Source organism: Tachypleus tridentatus, chromosome 2 (assembly GCF_004210375.1).
Source record: "Tachypleus tridentatus isolate NWPU-2018 chromosome 2, ASM421037v1, whole genome shotgun sequence".
NCBI classification, from domain to species: domain Eukaryota; kingdom Metazoa; phylum Arthropoda; class Merostomata; order Xiphosura; family Limulidae; genus Tachypleus; species Tachypleus tridentatus.
Window position 1 is genome coordinate 67687925 of NC_134826.1, and position 18686 is coordinate 67706610.

Below are 18686 nucleotides of genomic sequence, written 5' to 3' on the forward strand. Positions count from 1 at the left end.
ATGCATTTCTTGCAGAAAACGTCACACTATTTTATTTCTGAAAATTCTGTATTACCATTAATATAATTACATCTCAGTTAACTTGCTTTGTGCATTAAACATTAAACATACCACTTTTTTTTTTTGTTCTAAAATCGCAATAGTAGTGGATCAATAGATATAACTTCTACTAAAACAGATGCTTCGTATGGCCAGGTGATTAGGGCGCTCGACTCGCGGGTTCGAATCTCCATCACATCAAACATGCTCGCCCTTTTAGCCTTGGAGCGTTATAATGTGCAGTCAATCCCACTATTTGTTAGTAAAAGATTAGCCCAAGAGTTGGCGGTAGGTGGTGATAACTAGCTGCCTTCCCTCTAGTCTTACACTGCTAAATTAGGGACGGCTAGCGCAGATAACCCTCGTGTAGCTTTGCGCCAAATTAAAAACAAACAAACAATTACAAGGTATTTTGTATAACTGAAATTACTTATCTTTATATTTTAGAAGAAATCTCATTGACAGACCGTGTTGTTTAGTTATACCTTTTCATACGATGCGTTCACTGAAAATTGTTGGAGTCCACCTATCTAACTAAGACTTTTTTCGATTTTTACCTCAAGATATATTTGTATTTGATTTTCAATACTTGGGACATTCGACTCTGTGTGTTATCGGCCATTTATTAACTTAGTATAGTGATGTAGAGGAAACCACATGTAGAAAACAAGACGGCTAGGTCAATACGTGACCGCGAGGCTAGAATTTTTTTGTAAACACCGAACGTTGACCGCGCCTTTAGCAACTACCTGGAAGGCGGTGCTCGCTAGCTTCAAGTTCATTGAGAGGGGGGAGAGTTAAAGGTTACAGATATCCTATAAAAGAGCTTAGCGAACAGTAATTTCCGGAATACACAGATTCTCCCATTTACAAAATTACTAGTGAGAAATAAGCTTCTCCTTATTGTCTACACTACCTTTAGACAACTGAGGCCTGGTACGTTAGCATTAAATTAGAAAACTCATAATTGAGAAGTTTTTATGTTATAAGTATATTAGTAGCGCCTGTTATTAATGTTCTAAATATCTAAAAAGTTTTCCTGAAATTCATGATATTTAACTTCATTATTAAATGACAAAAATATGTACAATATTTTATATTGTTTTGTTTGTCATAGCTAGTTATAAAAGCCACGGAGTTCAAATATCAATGAATTTACCGCTAAGGGATATATTTTATCCTAAAAACATTCAAACACGTAGTTTCGTTAGTTAAAGACTTGCTTTATAAACTGAAAAATCGTGTCATGTTTTGTGTAAAACTTATAATTTTCAGAGATTTCACTTCGAAAACGATTATCTTTCATTCATTTTTGCGTGTTTTCTTATAGCAAAGCCACTTCAGACTGTCTTTCTTTCAGATCAACAACGACAACTGGTTTACTTTTGTAAACTTTTCCAAGCTTGATGATGAAGTACGGAAGTCTTGTATTTCTTACCGTAGCACTGATCCAAGCCCAAGCACAGGAAGGCCCCTCCAGTTTAGGTAACTTCAATATTATGAAGATATCTTAACCATAATATAATGTTCTTATATGTTAAAACTGTATCGCTATTGTCACAGATACTTTTCTAATCTTAAGCCTAAGTGTACTCGAACAGAAAGTAGTTTAGCCCCATATATTACATGAAAATCAGTAAATATGTATGAATCAGGTGTTATGTATTTTATGATTATATTCTATAAAACAAACTTTCAACTAAAGTTCTTGGTTTATTTTAAACTAAAAATGTATGGACTCTTGAAATGTTTAGCCTTCTACATTTATTATAAATTCAGTCAGAGTATTTCACCTTGATATTAAATATCTTTATTATTGAATAGTTACTGTTAATTTATAACAAAGCTTTAAAATCTTACACAATGTGCCTCTGTAGACATGATTTGTGACTACGACTTTTAAAATTAGTCATGAAATGTGCAACGTTGTACACCAGTAACCTTAAGCGTAGCCATGAAATGGTTTAATATGTAAGCCATATATTATAATAGTTATAATATATTTTTAACATTATATAACAAGTCTTTTTTTTTAAAAACCTGTAAGGTGTTTTATCTATGCTTTTGTATGGAAGACATTATGCTTCGGTAATAGCAGATAGACAAACGACGATTTGTAAACATAATAAACTTTGTTTATGCATATAAATTGTGGTGTATCAGTTTATTGTTATAATAATTTTTATAACAATTCTGTTTCGAAGCTCATAATAAACCTGTTTAGCTTAGAAAACTAACCCCTTTTCAAAGATATTATTTAAATGGTTTAATTTTGTAAAATGGATGAACTTCAAATTGAGGTAGCGTAAACTTGTTAAATAAAACTGAAGTAATTGGCATTAATATAATGTGTGCTATTTCTGCTTCTAATTATTTATTAAATGTTAATGTCAGTAAATATTATTTTTCAAGTTATTAGATTTGACGAGCTGAAAGCTTCTCTTGTTTATTCAAAACATTGATGATTAAATAATTTTTGAGAAGTATCTAGAATTGGACATGAATCTTTGAAGAAGGCGTGTGGGTGTATTCTATTACAGCAAAGCTATAGTGGGATATCTGCTGAGTTCACTGAGAAGAATCAAACCCCTGCTTTTAGCATTGTAGATCTGAAGACTTACGGCTGTACCAGCGGGTGACTCAAAGAAGGTACAGCTTGAAACAAATACAAACAAACGCAAAATCAAAGAAGCTCTTCTTATAGAGCAACTTAAACCAAACTTAAACCAATGTAAAGGAACACCTTTTTACCTGTACTAATTAATAACCTAACATGCAACTGCAACGTCCCCTATAATCCCGTACCCGTTCATACTCTCGTCCCTAAGACGTGTCCGGCAAATGTCAGTTGCAAACTCTCTTTGTTAACCTAAAAAGAACCTAGAAAGGTCAAAACGTTGTTCTCCGCCTATCAATAAAAGTGTTAATACCCCTACCAGCCGTTCTGAGATACAGGTGGAAACATTTCGCTGGTTTAAAATAAAGTGTGATGTGTTTTAATCTTGAATGTTCTATACATTTAAATAAAGTTTTATGTAATATTTCGGTGGGTAAAGAGTAGTGTAAGAGTAGGTGTTGGATGATGTTCATCGTCCATCTCTTCTAACTTAGGAACAGCTAAATTTGCCAGAAATTCTAGTAACTAATTAAGTAGGCCTGTCTTACGTTATAAAGTCCCCCGCTAATACAGCGGTAACTCTACGGATTTACAACGCTAAAATCAGGGGTTCAATTCCTCTTGGTTGACTCAGCAGGTATCAAGATGTGGCTTTGCTCTAAGAAAACACACACAAAACATTTACGTTACAAGACACTTTCAGATAAGCTGTAACTCGTCACTGAAGCGACTACTCAAAAGTTGAGAAATCAATAAACTGTTTTCAGTTGTTATTTTATCTGGAATTTTTCTTTACTGTTTTCTAAATGTGCAACCTTTCTTTAGCCTTCTTATCTACCTGAATTGTAGTTCTGAAACATTCTTTAACTAAAGTTGCTAATCATATGCCAACCTTTCCTATGAACGACTTTGTTTATAAGCATGAAGGTAAGTTTGAACTACCTCATTTACAAACAGCATACATACCTCCAGAAGTAAACCATTTTATCACCTGAATGACGTTCCTGTAAGACATCTAGAAACAAACCATTTTGTCACCTGAAGGACGTTTCTGTCAGACATCTAGAAGTAAACCATTTTATCACCTGAAGGACGTTTCTGTTAGACCTCCAGACGCAAACTACTTTATCACCTGAAGGACGTTTCTGTCAGATCTCTAGAAGTACAATATTTTATTACCGGAAGGACGTTTCTGTTAGACTTCCAGAAGTAAAACATTTTATTACCGAAAGGACGTTTTTGTTAGACTTTCAGAAGTAAAACATTTTATCACCGGAAGGACTTTTCTGTCAGACCACCAGGCGAAAACCATTTTGTCACCTGAAGGACGTTTCTGTCAGACATCTAGAAGTAAACCATTTTATCACCTGAAGGACGTTTCTGTTAGACCTCCAGACGCAAACTACTTTATCACCTGAAGGACGTTTCTGTCAGATCTCTAGAAGTACAATATTTTATTACCGGAAGGACGTTTCTGTTAGACTTCCAGAAGTAAAACATTTTATTACCGAAAGGACGTTTTTGTTAGACTTTCAGAAGTAAAACATTTTATCACCGGAAGGACTTTTCTGTCAGACCACCAGGCGAAAACCATTTTGTCACCTGAAGGACGTTTCTGTCAGACATCTAGAAGTAAACCATTTTATCACCTGAAGGACGTTTCTGTTAGACCTCCAGACGCAAACTATTTTATCACCTGAAGGACGTTTCTGTCAGATCTCTAGAAGTACAATATTTTATTACCGGAAGGACGTTTCTGTTAGACTTCCAGAAGTAAAACATTTTATTACCGAAAGGACGTTTTTGTTAGACTTCCAGAAGTAAAACATTTTATCACCGGAAGGACTTTTCTGTCAGACCACCAGGCGAAAACCATTTTATCACCTGAAAGACGTTCCTGTTAGACATCTAGAAGTGAACAATTTCATCACTAGAAGAACGTTTCTGTTAGACCTCCAGACGCAAACCATTTTATCACCTGAAGGACGTTTTTGTCAGACCTGAAAAAGAACGTAGTTGCCCGAATCTGTTTTATATTTCTGCAGTTAACGGTTATTGGTATTTTGTGTTTTTTTCCGTCATTCATTCTAGAAATGAAATTTAAGTCTCCAAAGAAACCCTTCAGTTTACAGCTAAACAACTTATTTAAGGAACATTACAACTTGAAGTGTATATATGTGAATAATTTGTATTTATGTTTATGACTTTCAGCGGAATATATAAACATAGTTCGCTATCAGAACACAGAGTGTATAGGAACCAACAATTTGGAGGGCGTGTGCCTCTTTTCAAAAGACTGCAACAGTAAACGAGGCGCGAATATTGGAGGCTGTGCTAATGGATATGGTGTCTGTTGTCTAGGTGAGTGTATTTTCAGTTTAAACCTTCCAAGTAAATATTGAAAAACAACTGAAGGAAATATTTTTATCACATCTTTATCACGATACTTGTCAGTTTTTAGCCGTCCCTAATTTAGCAGTGTAAGACTAGAGGGAAGGCAACTAGTCGTCACCACCCACCGCCAAACCTTGGGCTACTCTTTTACCAACAAATAGTGGGATTGACCGTCACATTATGACACTCCCACGGCTAAAAGGGCGAGCATGTTTGGTGCGACGGGGATTCGACCCCGCGGCCTTCAGATTACTAGTCGAACGCCTTAACCTACCTGGCCATACCGGGCCAAGAGAGTGAAGTGAGAAATATCGTAAAGTATTGCGAAATGGTTCTTTTAAGATCAAGTTGTTATAAAGTTAACAGTAGCGCTTTCTTGCTTTCTCTGGAATCGGCCCGACATGGCCAGGTGGGTTAAGGCGTGCGACTCGTAATCTGAGGGCCACGGGTTCGCATCCCGATCGCACCAAACATGCTCGCCCTTGCAGCTGTGGGGGCGTTATTATGTCGCGGTCAATCTACTATTCGTTGGTAAAAGAGTAGCCCAAGAATTGGCGGTGGGTGGTGATGACTAGCTGCCTTCCCTCATGTATTACACTACTAAATTAGGAACGGCTAGCGCAGATAGCCCTCGAGTAGTTTTGCGCGAAATTCTAAAGAAACAAACAAATAGTGTTCCATCATTAATTCATGCTAAATGCTATAGGATCAAAGATGAACAACCATATTGGAGATTGTATTAGATTGTTTTATTCTTCCTTCATCAAATAACTTAAAATAAATAAAGTTCAGTTTTCTTTATTGTACGAACCTTTTACCAAAGTTTAAAGCAAGAGCAACAACAGATTTTAACCGAGATTTGAAACACGTGATGTTTTATAGTTAGAAAGAGACAACTGTTTCTTTGTTTTTACATTTTTATATACGTCATGGTTTCAAGTAATTTAAATGTTTCTTTGTTTTCATCTCTGTATCATGGTTTCAACTCATCCAACTGTTTTTTTTTGTTGTTGTTGTCATGTAAGTTACGTCATGGTTTCAACTAATCCAACTGTTTGTTTGTTTCTGTGTTCTTTACGTCATGGTTTCAACTTTTATAGAGAAATTTACGTGTGGTGGGTCTACGTCTAAGAACGAGACTATATTTGTGAACCCAAACTACCCGTTTCATGGTGAAAACGGAACCAACACCTGTCAAGTGACCGTTGAAAAAAATAAAGACATTTGTCAACTACGATTAGATTTGATTGATTTCCACCTCGCCCAGCCAGACAAAAATGGTCAGTGTACAACAGACTCGTTCATGGTTAGATCCACAGTTGGAGAAAGAACTATGATATTATGTGGAGATAATAGTGGACAACACAGTAAGTACAGTGGAATCCCAATCCTGTTTTGTTCTTAGACGTTTCCATATATTTGTTGTGGATGATGTCATTTCAAGTGAAAGTTTTCATTCTTATTACGTGTCAAACTGTATTCCACTAAACCAAATTCACTGCAGGCTAAATCCATTAGCCTCTACAAATTAAACTATTCTAGCCCAATTTTTCTGGTCTATAGATATATTTCTGCTCTATTCTAAGTTTCTTGGCTTTTCACACACAGAACTATTCTCTATCCAATATTCTTCCAGACAGATTTATAATATATCCTACACTCATCAGCTTTCGACAGACAAATGTCTACCTTATCCTACATTTCTTAGCCTCTCTCAGATAAACGTTTACTATTTTATTCATCTCACTTGTTATACTGGGACATTCATGTTATATCTTGATAGAGAGTACATCTGTTCATTTCTCAGTACAACTCTAATTATAACATCTGGATTACCAACGTGGGCATGCTGTGTAACTACGGTTTTGCAGTCAGGCTTCAAGAGTATATTTTGGTAAGAGGAAGATTTAATTACATATGTGACTGTTGTTGTGCAGCAAATAATTTAACGTATTTTTATTTTTTTATAACTTTTTCAGTACTTATGAAATTAAATTTTCTCATCAAAATCAACATATACAAGTCTTATAACGGTTAATGCAATGTACTCCAAACTTGCCAAATTAAAATCTTTTTATTCATAACTAATCCATTAATAAACTTGTTTCTCATGTGTATTTTATCCTAACTTTACCTCAGATTTCTTTGGTGCAGAACAGTTTCGTGTAACAAAATATCGCTAGCCCTTAACCAAACGATTTCATTGAATAGCGAGAGAAAAAACGAACTAATGTAAGTATTGATACATGAAGTAATTGTATTCAGACTAATGTGGATTTTCTAAACAGTGTACATTGACATGGGAAGAGAATCGGGAAATCCAGTGGTTCTGAGTGTTGTTAGCAACGGTAATAAAATGACAAGAAGATGGAAGATAAAGATTAGCAAGATAAAATGCCAAAGTTTGGATATGGGTAAAAACAATAAGTAGTTTTATATTCTGTGATATTCAATCAATATAATAAACTGTGTATAATGGATTATTAGGTTTTAAAGAGACTAGTATTACTGATGTAGGGGCGACACTGGGGAAAGGGGGTATGACAGTTTCTTCAAGATATTTCTAGTCAGATGGACTCAACTTATGCCCTAGTGTAAGCCCCCAGATGAATTAGGAAGGGCTATGCAATGTAAGTCTTCGTTGTGCCCTCTCTCTCCAACGCTCCTGCAGTGTATATATAAAACAACCTTGGTATAGGTGTATATAAAGCTGGCATGATGTTAACAGGTGTAAAAACAATCAACCTAGGAAGAGCCTCTTGGACCCAGGCAAGGGTTTTTGATTTGCTATCTGTAAACTTACCCGGATCTTGTTGGGATCTCTTGTCTCCCCAAACAATATCCAGTGTTGGAAAGTTAAACGTCCTGTATTTAACACTTCGTTTACAAAACTGGAAGAAATATCATTGGGTTAAAATTAAAATTCTTAGTTGAACTAAGGCTCGAACCTGCATATAGGTACATAGCATGTATTTAGATATATTTAAGCCTAGAAACAAGAAAATAAATTTAGTTTCTCTACACTGATAGGAATATGGTTCGTTCTAGGTATAAAAATATTAGTATTCATAAATGAAAATCTATAGTAAATAAACATGATTAACATATATGGTTCATATCGATACATGAAATGTATTTGTGTTAATGACTAAAAAATTGGAAGCAAATAATTATAGCGAGTATAAATATGGTTCACCTGAAACATATCTTAAAATACAGAGACAAGCAAGTGTGATTAATACGAATTTCATTATCTCTATGTAGAAACCTAAACCTTCATGTAAAACATGAATCAAATAAAATCTGTTATATTTACTTATGAGGCTACAGACGATTAAACTTATATGTGTAAATTAACTATGATAAAACAGTTAAGTTTAACCCTGATACAGTCACTTAAACGTATGATTAATACACTCAAACCAATGTTTGTAGAAACTTCAGTACTATACATTTATTCAAAACCACAAAGGGGAAAAATTTAATGAGCATAAATATTTCGAACAACAAATACCTGAAAACATTAGTACTACGGCCAATATATTGAAGGGCACCACGGAAAAAAATATCCCATATTTGCACATAGATATATTAAATAAGTTTAACGTGTTTTGTTCTACTTACAGTTAATATAAATATACAAAAAACACGATTTAAAAACTATGTTAATTTTTGTAAACCTAATTAGAAATGTATGTACTTCTAAATTAAAGTAATTAGGATAAGTAATTACTTGTAGTGCAATCTGTTATTCCCATCTCAAAATGAATATAACAGTACATTGCTAGATATAAGAGGAGATTATGGTTGGTTTACTTCCCACAGCACCTACCGGCTGTTTACAGTACTACCGCAGCCCTAGTGAACTAGTACGGAGTTTCAACTGGGGGTCGCCAACTAAAGGGAACGTGCGATACTTGAGCAACCTGCGATATTCCGTCTGTATTCGTGTAGAAGAAAACTTTTGCTCTATCAAGTGGGAGACATACCCGCCAGACAGCTTCTCATGGGGCAGCCCGTTTAATGGAGGTGCAGAAGGACAACAGTGTAATGACGACGATTTTATTGAGATCTTCAAGGCTCGACCACTGGTCTCGTAGTTGGAGAAGACCGCTTTTGTGGCACAAGACTATTAAGCAAGAACACTATTATCTGTAAGGATACATTATAAATCATTTATGGAATGATTTTCAGAAGTCAAAATTGGGGATTCTGGACTACACCGTTCCTTGTCTAACAAACTATCCCCCTCCATTGCTGCACTTTTCAGTTATGAAATTTACATAAGGTGAATTTCCTGCGCATTTATTTAAGTGGTGTCAGTTTCGAAATGTTTGCGTTAATGCCACACCTTGTAAACTTGAAAGTTTTGGGGAAGTGTAAGTTGAAAGCAGGTGAGAATAGAGTTCTGAATAATCCGCCATTAAGCAGAATCACGGAGTTAAATCCATCTAACATATTAATTAACCATTAAATAAAAACAAAGAAACCTAGCTGAAGAATTAACCCTTAAACATAAATATAAACACGTAACAAAATAACCAACCCTTAAACAGAAATATAGAAAAGTAGCTGAAGAATGAATCTATAAACAGAAACACGTAACAAAATAATCAACCCGTAAATAGAAATATAGAAACGTACCTGAAGAATCAACCCTTAAATAAAAATCAAAACACGTAACAAAATAATCAACCCTTAAACAGAAGTCTAAAGACGTAACGAAATAATCAACCCTTTTCACTTCGGAAAAATTCTCATTTCCCAGGTGGTTATTCACTTTTGAAAAGGAAATGTTATATATATAAAAGTTGTTTGAAGTCGAGCACAAAGCTACAAAATGGGCTCTCTGTGCTCTGCCCATCACGGGTACCGAAACCTGGTTTCTATCGTCGGGAGTCTGCGGGCATGCCGCTGTGCCACTGGGGGTTTAAAGTATTAGTACTTGAAGTTTTATGCTTTCAGAGTGTTATTACATTTGCCTCTAGGAGGCATAGTGGCTTATAGCAAGTTCAGATACCCCTGGTGGCCAGTGCACAATTAACTTTGGCTTAACAATAAACAAAACAGTTTATTAAGTGTGAATGTTCTCATTGCCTAAATATGTTCATTAATTTTGTTTAAATTATAATTCCTTAGATATTGTCATTCTTAAATAATCCAACAACTAACAGTTCACTATTAAAAACTTAAATAACGAGTTGTTGAGATCTAGCCAGTTTATCAATAGATATATAGTTTACATTGTTTGTGCTTGTATTTCTGTCCATTAATTTGCGAAATTAACAAATTATTACGCAAACAGTTATTATTTTAAAAATGAAATATGTCCAGTTGATCGATAAATAGGTCTCATTATTTTATGGTTTGTGCTCATACACTCGTACATTATTATTTTATGATTTGTGCTCATACACTCGTACATTATTATTTTATGGTTTGTGTTCATACACTCGTACATTATTATGGTTTCTGTTCATACACTCATAAATTATTATTTTATGGTTTGTGCTCATACACTCGTACATTATTGTTTTATGGTTTGTGTTCATACACTCGTACATTATTATGGTTTCTGTTCATACACTCATAAATTATTATTTTATGGTTTGTGCTCATACACTTGTACATTATTATTTTATGGTTTGTGCTCATACACATTATTTTATGGTTTGTGGTCATACACATTATTTTATGGTTTATGCTCATACACTTGTACATTATTATTTTATGGTTTATGCTCATACACTCGTACATTATTAATTTATGGTTTGTGGTCATACACTCGTACATTATTATTTTATGGTTTGTGGTCATACACTCGTACATTATTATTTTATGGTCGTGGTCATACACTCGTACATTATTATTTTATGGTTTATGCTCATACACTCGTACATTATTATTTTATGGTTTGTGCTCATACACTTGTATATTATTATTTTATGGTTTGTGGTCATACACATTATTTTATGGTTTATGCTCATACACTTGTACATTATTATTTTATGGTTTATGCTCATACACTCGTACATTATTAATTTATGGTTTGTGGTCATACACTCGTACATTATTATTTTATGGTTTGTGGTCATACACTCGTACATTATTATTTTATGGTTTGTGGTCATACACTCGTACATTATTATTTTATGGTTTGTGGTCATACACTCGTACATTATTATTTTATGGTTTGTGTTCATACACTAGTACATTATTATTTTATGGTTTGTGCTCATACACTCGTACATTATTATTTTATGGTCGTGGTCATACACTCGTACATTATTATTTTATGGTTTATGCTCATACACTCGTACATTATTATTTTATGGTTTGTGTTCATACACTAGTACATTATTATTTTATGGTTTGTGCTCATACACTCGTACATTATTATTTTATGGTTTGTGCTCATACACTCGTACATTATTATTTTATGGTTTGTGCTCATACACTCGTACATTATTATTTTATGGTCGTGGTCATACACTCGTACATTATTATTTTATGGTTTATGCTCATACACTCGTACATTATTATTTTATGGTTTGTGTTCATACACTAGTACATTATTATTTTATGGTTTGTGCTCATACACTCGTACATTATTATTTTATGGTTTGTGCTCATACACTCGTACATTATTATTTTATGGTTTGTGCTCATACACGTACATTATTATTTTATGGTTTGTGGTCATACACTCGTACATTATTATTTTATGGTTTGTGCTCATACACTCGTACATTATTATGGTTTCTGTTCATACACTCATAAATTATTATTTTATGGTTTGTGCTCATACACTCGTACATTATTATTTTATGATTTGTGGTCATACACATTATTTTATGGTTTATGCTCATACACTTGTACATTATTATTTTATGGTTTGTGGTCATACACTCGTACATCATTATTTTATGGTTTGTGGTCATACACTCGTACATTATTATTTTATGGTTTGTGCTCATACACTCGTACATTATTATTTTATGGTTTGTGGTCATACACATTATTTTATGGTTTATGCTCATACACTTGTACATTATTATTTTATGGTTTGTGGTCATACACTCGTACATCATTATTTTATGGTTTGTGGTCATACACTCGTACATTATTATTTTATGGTTTGTGCTCATACACTCGTACATTATTATTTTATGGTTTGTGCTCATACACTCGTACATTATTATTTTATGGTTTGTGGTCATACACATTATTTTATGGTTTATGCTCATACACTTGTACATTATTATTTTATGGTTTGTGGTCATACACTCGTACATCATTATTTTATGGTTTGTGGTCATACACTCGTACATTATTATTTTATGGTTTATGCTCATACACTTGTACATTATTATTTTATGGTTTGTGGTCATACACTCGTACATTATTATGGTTTCTGTTCATACACTCATAAATTATTATTTTATGGTTTGTGCTCATACACTCGTACATTATTATGGTTTCTGTTCATACACTCATAAATTATTATTTTATGGTTTGTGCTCATACACTCGTACATTATTATTTTATGGTTTGTGGTCATACACTCGTACATCATTATTTTATGGTTTGTGGTCATACACTCGTACATTATTATTTTATGGTTTGTGCTCATACACTCGTACATTATTATTTTATGGTTTGTGGTCATACACATTATTTTATGGTTTATGCTCATACACTTGTACATTATTATTTTATGGTTTGTGCTCATACACTCGTACATTATTATTTTATGGTTTATGCTCATACACTTGTACATTATTATTTTATGGTTTGTGGTCATACACTCGTACATCATTATTTTATGGTTTGTGGTCATACACTCGTACATTATTATTTTATGGTTTGTGCTCATACACTCGTACATTATTATTTTATGGTTTGTGGTCATACACATTATTTTATGGTTTATGCTCATACACTTGTACATTATTATTTTATGGTTTGTGCTCATACACTCGTACATTATTATTTTATGGTTTGTGTTCATACACTCGTACATTATTATGGTTTCTGTTCATACACTCATAAATTATTATTTTATGGTTTGTAGTCATACACTCATTATTTTATGGTTTGCGGTCATACACTCGTACATTAATATTTTATGGTTTGCGGTCATACACATTATTTTATGGTTTGTAGTCATGCACTCATTATTTTATGGTTTATGCTCATACACTCGTACATTATTATTTTATGGTTTGTGCTCATACACTCGTACATTATTATTTTATGGTTTATGGTCATACACTTATACATTATTATTGTTTTCTCATTGATTAATTTTAGCTCCAGTTAAACCATTCATCCTACGAATAAAAAGCAATGGAAACGCAACACTGAATTCTAGGAACTCTCAAACCGGATTTTCCTTACGTTATACACAACTTCCGTGCATGTTTTGACGACACAATCTTTCATCTTTATTGTCTGAGATACAGGTAGGTTTTCGTTTATTTTTGTCTATCGAAACAAATTCCTATTTGTACAGTTTATAAATGTTCCCAGTGATTATTATGGAACCTTATTTATCTCAAAGTAGGATAGGAACTAAGAGAAGTTAACTAAATGTTTGTTATTGTTGTTTCTTTTATATTCAGGCCTGGCATGGCTTGGTGATTAAGGCACTCGACTCGTAATCTGAGTGTCGCGGGTTCGAATCCTCGTTACATCAAACGAGGATTTCAGCCGTGGGGGCGTTATATTGTGACGATCAATCCCGCCATTCGTTGGTAAAAGAGTAGTCCTAAGAGTTGGCAGTGGGTGGTGATGACTAGCTGCCTTCCCTCTAGTCTTACCCTGCTAAATTAGGGAAGTTAGCGCAGATAGCCCTCGAAATTAAGAAACGAATATTTTTTTTTATATTCACTCATCAGTGAAAGATTTCTTGAAGCTATTTAATTTTTCACAACGAAATAATAAAGTTGCCTTTTAAAACTCCATTTCCGGAAGTTTTCCTTTAACTTGTTTATTGTTGTGATTAATTTATAAAATTAATAATTTTATTTATATTTCTTTAGAACACAGTAAAGCTAGACCGTTAGCTGAACAAACATAATAATTATAATCATGTTTCTTGTAAACACAAGTGAAGAAACTTAATAAGTAGCCGTAAAAGTTACTTTAGAATCACATTTTTCATAAGCAGAACCAGTGGATCAAACATTTATGTTTACTTTTGATTATTTCACATGTAATTAACTTCCCATTTAAACAACGCAATTCAAATTTCCATAAATTCTAACTAAACTTAGTGCTCGAATAAGCTTTTAATTTTTATCCAAAAGATTTAAACTACTTCTCCCGTCGATTTAATCCTTCTGCCTTCTGTGTACGATCTAATAACAAATCTGTCAAACAAAAGAAACTAAAACTAGCTGCAAATTGAGATCTTTAGTTTGTCTGTAAAAATTGTTGTTGTTGGAGTTTTTGTGGCAAAAAATTGCTTCTCTCTTGTGATAACACATCTGTGGTTGAAATAATCATTCCTACCTAATTATAACACATCTGTGGTTGAAATTATCATTCCTACCTAATTATAACACATCTGTGGTTGAAATAATCATTCCTACCTAATTATAACACATCTGTGGTTGAAATAATCATTCCTACCTAATTATAACACATCTGTGGTTGAAATAATCATTCCTACCTAATTATAACACATGTGGTTTGGAATAACCATTCCTACTTATTGATAATACATATGAGGTTTGGAATAACTCAGCAGTAAGCTCGATAGCTTATGATGATAAAACTCTAAGTTAAACCCCAGCATTTAGAACAACACAAATAGCCAATTGTACAACCTTGTGTTGAACTATTAATACACAAACATACAAATGCGACCCTGTGTTGAACTATAGGTACACAAACATACAAATGCGACCCTGTGTTGAACTATAGGTACACAAACATTTCACCTTATTCTATTCACGACAAAACTACCTTTTCAATTAAATTTAGAAAAACCAAGTGAAAAATCTTTTTGTCACCAAAACTGATGTGAAAAAAACAACAACAAACGTGCAGTCTTCCAAAAAGAAACATGAAAATAGTGTTGATAATTTGAGTTTATCGTTAATATCTGGATAGGTAAAATCGTTAAACTAATAAATTTAACATGTTGTCAGCGTGCTAAAGATAACATCAGCTCTTATAGTAGAATAAAAAACTTGTCTATACAACAGAAATGCAGTTGATGTATTTTTATTCTTTAGAAAGTATGTCTCTATCAATTTCTGATTGTCTCGCAGACTGGAACAGTTGTTTTTCATCCTTTAGGAACACTCACTGACTCATGGAGCTTCTCACGTATCTCTTTACCTGTTCACTTTTATACTATACTTTTTATACATTTCAAAGGTTCAAAACTACCAATTTATGGTAATTTTCTTTGGAGACTAAAAAGTTTTGAAAATGTTTAACGTTACTTATTTATTTATTATTAGTGTAAGTAAATAACTGATTTTTACTGATTACGTTACTTATTTATTTATTATTAGTGTAAGTAAATAACTGATTTTTACTGAAAGTTTGTCCATTTGTATTTTGAAATAAAAACTGTTGCTGTCGTTTTCGATTTATTAATCAAAACTTCATTCCATAAAACACGTCAGATTCTATATGAATTCTATCATTCATAAGCTTAAGTTTGTGTATTTATATTCAAAGGCCTTACATGAAATATCATAAACAATTTAAAATGTTTTGTTATTGTAGTAATTTAGTTAGGAGTTTGCTAATCATTATATTAAAGAGAGCATTTGGATATTTTAGTCATGTGGAAAGGTGAGGACCGATTAGAAACTTGTTTGTTACTCACCAAAGTGACTCATAGTAATTTTAGTATAATATAGACAGCTGCTCACACATCTGGACACAGCAGACCATTATTACAAATACAAGTAGCTGCTCTGAGACTGAATTAGATGTACGCAGTCACATAAATGTACAGGTGACTAGAAACAAGCTTCGCGAGGCTCAATTTTGCACCATACACCCCAACGTGTGCGTTATTCTCACAACACAGTTCACTATGGTGACGAGTACGTTCAAAAGCAAATAACAGTCGGAGAAATATTCCTTTTAACAGATGAATCTCAATCAACCTACAGCATGTAACAAAATAGCTTGTCCACTGTGGAGAGCACATTCAGTAGTTGGAACAATATTACGTTTTTTTACACGATTTTAATTCAGTTTGCGGTAGATATTAGACGTAACTTTACTTATGGTACTAAGTTTTATACACGTGGTTTTAATTCAGTCTGTAGCAGGTGTTGGACGTAACCTTACTTTTAGTAAAAATGAAGACAGATTCAGCACGATATTCATACTCTGTTGAACCATTTAGCATATTTCTTTGATCAAGTGGTGTGCCTGACCAGACGTCAGTTCCGTCATGAAAGACAAGGTGTTCTTAGGAGCGTCATCTTATCCCAACAGCAACTCCAGATGCTCTGGAAACAACTCTACTGTATAAGTGTTTAGGGATGTATGTACCGTCATTCCATGATCATGTCAGGCTACCCTTGCTGTTCGTGGTGAGGGTAACCATGTGCATTAATTAAGTAAAATGTGGTAAATTATAAATATATATACAACCTCTTCTATTCTCATTTAAACACCAGCCTAAATGAAGAACCGTTTGCATTTCAGATCGCTTGACAAGAGCTAATTTATCCATAAATAAGTAAATTAATAAACCTTGGGTTTTGCCTTGTCACGTCTTATAAATTCTATGTTTTTATGCAGTTTGAGTACTTTGTATTGAATTTAGTATAACATAAAAATCTTACTACTGAAAATATGAAACTAAAATAACACGCTTGGAGCAAAAATGAAAGTAACATAATAACATGAAACGTTTTAAGGATTTTGGATCAGACATATAAATATAATTGTATATAACAAATGAAACACTTGCGTGCAATCTATATTTTAAATTATTTTCACACATGTAAGAGCATCAATAGAAAGGTATAGTTACAAATATACTGGTGTTTGCCTTGCTAGTTTTCAAGTGCAGTTCGTTCACCCGGGAAGTTGCTACTTAATTACTGTGACCTTGAACCCACGCAAGCAAACAGGTTGCATGACAAAAATGTTTAAAAAGTTTTCATAATCCCGTGAGATGACTCATTCCGAATAAAGCTTGTTGTGCAGAAAGATATCTTCTTAAGGCTGACCTTGCAGACGCTACCTTTTGATCACACCCGGATGCGCCAAGAATCTTATACATCGAACTCTTAAAATAAATGATAAGAACTGGAACATATACATAATGTAAAGAATAGATGTGACACCTTGAGTTGTTCGAGGATATTTCTGGAAGTTAGTTTACTTTATGAACAAGGAGAGTTTCGTACCAGGATCGTATGGAACGCTACATCTGAACCTCTAAATAAATTACACACACGGACGAATCAAATAAAAAGTATTAAACTGTACAACTTACACTTAATACAAAGCTACATGGATAAAATACACATTTATATTAAGAACGAACAGAAACTGTGCATTATGAAAGTTGACTACTTAATACAAAAGCACACAGATAAAATACACGCTTAGATTAAGAACGAACACAAAATGTAAATTGTGGAAACTCAACCACTTAATACAACAGGACACAGAGCACATACACACTTAGATTAACAACGAAAAGAAATCGTAAGTTATGGAAATTCGCCCTCTAAATACAACAGGACAATGAGAAAATACACACTTAAATCAAGAACGAACAGAAAATGTAAATTATGGAAACTCGACCACTTAATAAAACAGGATACGGACAAAATATACAGATTAGGAAGGAAGAGAAACTGTAAATTATGATGGTCGACCATTTGATACAAGAGGATACGGAGAAAATATACACTTAAATTAAGAACGAACAGTAAATAATGGAAACTGGACCACTTAATACAACAGGACACAGAGAAAATACTTAGATTAAGAACGAACAGGAGCTGTAAATTACGGAAACTCGCCCACTTAAGACAACAGGATACGGACAAAATATACAGATTAAGAAGGAAGAGAAACTGTAAATTATGATGGTCGACCATTTGATACAAGAGGATACGGAGAAAATACACACTTAAATTAAGAACGAACAGAAACAGTAAATAATGGAAACTCGACCACTTAAAATAACACCACAGGGAAAAAAATCCACACTTAGATTAAGAACGAAAAATAAGTGTAAATTGTGAAAGTCGACAACTTAATACAACAGGATAGGGAAAAATACAAATTTAGATTAAGAACGAAAAGAAACTTGTAAATTATCTAAACTCGACCACTTAATACAATAGGATCCACAGAAAATACGCACTTAGATTAAGAACGTGTGTGTTTGTGTGTTTTTCTTATAGCAAAGCCACATAGGGCTATCTGCTCAGCCCACTGAGGGGAATCGAGCCCCTGATTTTAGCGTTGTAAATCCGGAGACAGATTAAGAACGAATAGAAAACATACTCAGATTAAGGACTAACAAGAACTGTAAATTATGGAAATTCGACCATTAATAACACAGGACACAGAGAAAATACACACATAGATTAAGAACGAATAGAAACAGCAAATTATGGAAAATCGACCACTT

General features: G+C 33.5%; 1 pseudogene across 1 annotated transcript; it reads left to right on the forward strand.

Annotated features, from left to right (window-relative positions):
* Positions 1-789: 789 nt before the first annotated feature.
* Positions 790-15648, forward strand: LOC143235861 (uncharacterized; annotated as a pseudogene). Its single transcript, XR_013019406.1, has 8 exons — positions 790-975; positions 1370-1524; positions 4868-5017; positions 6151-6417; positions 7339-7464; positions 8876-9204; positions 13364-13515; positions 15295-15648. The product of XR_013019406.1 is annotated as an uncharacterized LOC143235861 (transcript).
* Positions 15649-18686: the final 3038 nt, after the last annotated feature.